We start from the raw sequence: 4,862 nt of genomic DNA on the forward strand, positions 1-4,862 counted from the left end.
TTCACAGTTTATTGTGATCCACACAGTCAAAGGCTTTGGCATAGTCAATAAAGCAGAAATAGATGTTTTTCTGGAACTCTCTTACTTTTTCTATGATCCAGCAGATGTTGGCAATTTGATCTCTGGTTCCTCTGCCTTTTCTAAAACCAGCTTGAACATCAGGAAGTTCACAGTTCACATATTGCTGAAGCCTGGTTGGAGAATTTTGAGCATTACTTTACTAGCATGTGAGATGAGCACAACTGTGCGGTAGTTTGAGCATTCTTTGGCATTGCCTTTCTTTGGGATTGGAATGAAAACTTACCTTTTCCAGCCCTGTGGCCACTGCTGAGTTTTCCAAATGTGTAGGCATATTGAGTGCAGCACTTTCACAGCATCATCTTTCAGGATTTGGAATACTTCAACTGGAATTCCATCACCTCCACTAGCTTTGTTTGTAGTGATGCTTTCTAAGGCCCACTTTACTTCACATTCCAGGATGTCTGGCTCTAGATCAGTGATCACACGATCATGATTATCTGGGTCGTGAAGATCTTTTTTGTACACTGTTATATCTGAGCAAATACAATTCTATTGACATCAAATATGCAAGTTAAGTATTAATATTTATTCTTCCAGGAAGAAAAAATACAGTCAAAAACTGGACGCACATATATAGATTTATTATGTGCTATATGTTAAGTTGCTGTAGTTCAGTTCAGTACAATTCAGTTGCTCAGTCATGTCTGATTCTTTGCAGCCCCATGAATCACAGCACACCAGGCCTTCGTATCCATCACCAACTCCCGGCTTTCACTCAGACTCACATCCGTCGAGTCAGTGATGCCATTCAGCCATCTCATCCTCTGCAATCCCCTTCTCCTCCTGCCCCAAATCCCTCTAAGCATCAGAGCCTTTTCCAATGAGTCAACTCTTCGCATGAGGTGGCCAAAGTATTGGAGTTTCAGCTTTAGCAGCAGTCCTTCCAATGAACACCCAAGACTGATTTCCTTTAGGATGGACTGGTTGGATCTCCTTGAAGTCCAAGGGATTCTCAAGAGTCTTCTCCAACACCACAGTTCAAAAGCATCAATTCTTCGGCACTCAGCTTTCTTCACAGTCCAACTCTCACATGCATACATGACCACTGGAAAAACCATAGCCTTGAATAGATGGAACTTTGCTGGTAAAGTAATGTCTCTGCTTTTGTTTCTTTTCTTTTCTTTTCTTTTTTTTTAGTATGCTATCTAGGTTGCTCACAACTTCCCTTCCAAGAAGTAAGCGTCTTTAAATTTCTGGCTGCAATCACCATCTGCAGTGATTTTGGAGCCCCAAAAAATAACGTCTGACACTGTTTCCACTGTTTCCCCATCTATTTGCCATGAAGTGATGGGACCAAATGTCATGATCTTAGTTTTCTGAATGTTGAGCTTTAAGCCAACTTTTTCACTCTCCTCTTTCACTTTCATCAAGAGGCTCTTTAGTTCCTCTTCACTTTCTGCCATAAGGGTGGTGTCATCTGCATATCTGAGGTTATTGATATTTCTCCCTGCAATCTTAATTCCATCTTATACTTCTTCCAGCCCAACATTTCTCATGATGTACTCTACATTAAGTTAAATAAGCAGGGTAACAATATACAGTCTTGACATACTCCTTTTCCACTTTGGAGTCAAGTCTGTTGTTCCATGTCCAGTTCTAACTGTTGCTTCCTGACCTGCATATAGATTTCTCAAGAGGCAGGTCAGGAGGTCTGGTATTCCCATCTCTTGTAGAATGATCCACAGTGTCAAAGGCTTTGGCATAGTCAATAAAGCAGAAATAGATGATTTTCTGGAAGTCTCTTGCTTTTTCCATGATCCAGAAGATGTTGGCAATTTGATCTCTGGTTCCTCTGCCTTTTATAAAGCCAGCTTGAACATCTGGAAGTTCATGGTTCACATATTGCTGAAGCCTGGCTTGGAGAATTTTGAGCATTACTTTACTAGTGTGTGAGATGAGTGCAATTGTGCAGTAGTTTTGAGCATTCTTTGGCATTGCCTTTCTTTGGGATTGGAATCAAAACTGACCTTTTCCAGTCCTGTGGCCACTGCTGAGTTTTCCAAATTTGCTGGCATGTTGAGTGCAGCACTTTCACAGCTTCATCTTTCAGGATTTGAAATAGCTTAACTGGAATTCCATCACCTCCACTAGCTTTGTTCATAGTGATGCTTCCTAAGGCCCACTTTACTTCACATTCCAGGAAGTCTGGCTCTAGGTGAGTGATCACACCATCGTGATTATCTGGGTCATGAAGATCTTTTTTGTACAGTTCTTCTTGTATTCTTGCAATCTCTTCTTAATATCTTCTGCTTCTGTTAGTTCCATATCATTTCTGTCCTTATTGAGCCCATCTTTGCATGAAATGTTCCCTTGGTATCTATAATTTTCTTGAAGAGATCTCTAGTCTTTCCCAATCTGTTGTTTTCCTCTATTTCTTTGTATTTATCACTGAGGAAGCTTTTCTTATCTCTTCTTGCTATTATTTGGAACTCTGCATTCAGATGCTTATATCTTTCCTTTTCTTCTTTGCTTTTTGCTTCTCTTCTTTTCACAGATATTTGTAAGGCCTCCCCAGACAGCCATTTTGCCTTTTTGCATTTCTTTTCCATGGGGATGGTCTTGATCACTTTCTCCTGTGTAATGTCATGAACCTCCATCCATAGTTCGTCAGTCACTTTATCTATCAGATCTAGTCCCTTAAATCTATTTCTAACTTCCACTGTGTAGTCATAAGATATTTGATTTAGGTCATACCTAAATGGCCTACTGGTTTTCTCTATTTAGTCATGTCTAACTCTTTGTGACCCTATGGATTGTGGCCTTCCAAGTTCCTCTGTCAGTAGGATTGCCAGACAAGAACACTGGAGTGGGTTGCCATTTCCTCCTCCAGGGATCTTTCCAACCCAGGGACTGAACCCACATCTCTCATGTCTCCTGCATTGGCAGTTTGGGTTCTTTACCACTAGTGCCACCTAGATACTTGGGATTGAATCTCAGATATTTTATTGGGGGAAATACTTTTCCCACTAAACTCTCCAGCATTCTGTTTTTCTTCTTTGGACAAATTAATGTTTGCTTTCTGCCTTTGCAGAGATATTGTAACAGAGAAGAACCCTGACTCCATACTGAATCTGTTCCTTTAAGACTTATGCTCTGTTGCCTGTGCTTAGAAATGCTGGCTCTGCACCTTTTGTAAAAGAATGTTGCCCATAGCCTGAAATATACATTCTCAAGACTCTGACCTTTACAGGTATAATACTTCAATTCATATAGGGATCAAAAGTTGCAGAACAAAACACAATGCCTGAAAACTTCCCTAACATTGGAAAGAAAATAGTCAACCAAGTCCAGGAAGCACAGAGTTCCAGGCAGGATAAACCTGAGGGGGAACAACCCAAGACACATAGTAACCAAACTGACAAAAATTAAAGACAAAGACAAAGTATTAAAAACAACAAGGGAAAAATGACAACACACAAGGGAACTCCCATCAAGCTGATATCTCAACAGAAACACTGAAAGGTAGAAGAGAATGGCACCATATATTTAAAGTAATGAAAGGGAAGAGCCTACAACTAAGAATACTGCAGTTACCCAGAAAGAGACTCATTCAGATTTGCTGAAGAAATCAAAAGCTTTTCAGACAAGCAAAAGTTAAGACAATTTCACAACATCAAACCAGCTTTACAACAAATGCTAAAGGAACTTCTCTAGGCAGAAAACACAAGACAAGAAAAAGACCTACAGAAAATAAACCAAAAACAAATAATAAAATGATAATAGGTTTCTAATGAGCAGTCATGGTTGAAAACAACTGGACTGTATGATGATCTTTTACTTTTATTTAGTTTGTTTCATTTTTTCTATTTCATATTCAGTGGTCCAATTTCATTTAGTTTATGTTTTCCAATTTCTCATCTCTTTTTTGATGTTCTTTCTTAACCCTTTATCAAGTGTATTAGAAATACTTTTGTATACATATATATAATTCATATAAAATATATTTTAAAAAACATGAATTTCTGCCTAACTAAAAATTTATGACACTTTGATTCCAGTTGTTTGACTTAGCATGAATAGAATGCTAGATTTCTAATTATAAAATAGATATGCAACAAGCAACAAAGATTTACTGTATGGTACAGGGAACTCTAGTCAATATCTTATAATAACTTATGATAGAAAATAATACCAAAAGTAATATATGTGTATATGTTTAGCTGAATCACCTTACTGTGCACCTAAACTCTCTTGCCTGGAAAATCCCATGGACAGAGGAGCCTGGTAGGCTGCAGTCTATGGGGTCACAGAGAGCCAGAAACTACTGAGCGATTTCACTTTCACTTTTCACTTTCATGCTTTGGAGAAGGAAATGGCAACCCACTCCAGTACCCTTGCCTGGAGAATCCCAGGGATGGGGGAGCCTGCTGGGCTGCTGTCTATAGAGTCGCGCAGAGTCAGACATGACTGTAGTGACTTAGCAGCCACAGCAGCAGCATACCTCAATTTTTTTTTAATTTAATTTTTTTGTTTTGTTTTGTTTTCTGAGGGTTTTATTTTTTATTTTTTTATATTATTTTATTTTTAAACTTTACAATATTGTATTAGTTTTGCCAAATATCGAAATGAATCCGCCACAGGTATACCTGTGTTCCCCATCCTGAACCCTCCTCCCTCAGGTATACATGTGTTCCCCATCCTGAACCCTCCTCCCTCCTCCCTCCCCATACCCTCCCTCTGGGTCGTCCCAGTGCACCAGCCCCAAGCAACCAGTATCATGCATTGAACCTGGACTGGCGACTTGTTTCATACATGATGTTATACATGTTTCAATGCCATAC

The sequence above is a fragment of the Bison bison genome, unplaced genomic scaffold (genome assembly GCF_000754665.1).
Source record: "Bison bison bison isolate TAMUID 2011002044 unplaced genomic scaffold, Bison_UMD1.0 scf7180017864537, whole genome shotgun sequence".
NCBI classification, from domain to species: Eukaryota; Metazoa; Chordata; class Mammalia; order Artiodactyla; family Bovidae; genus Bison; species Bison bison.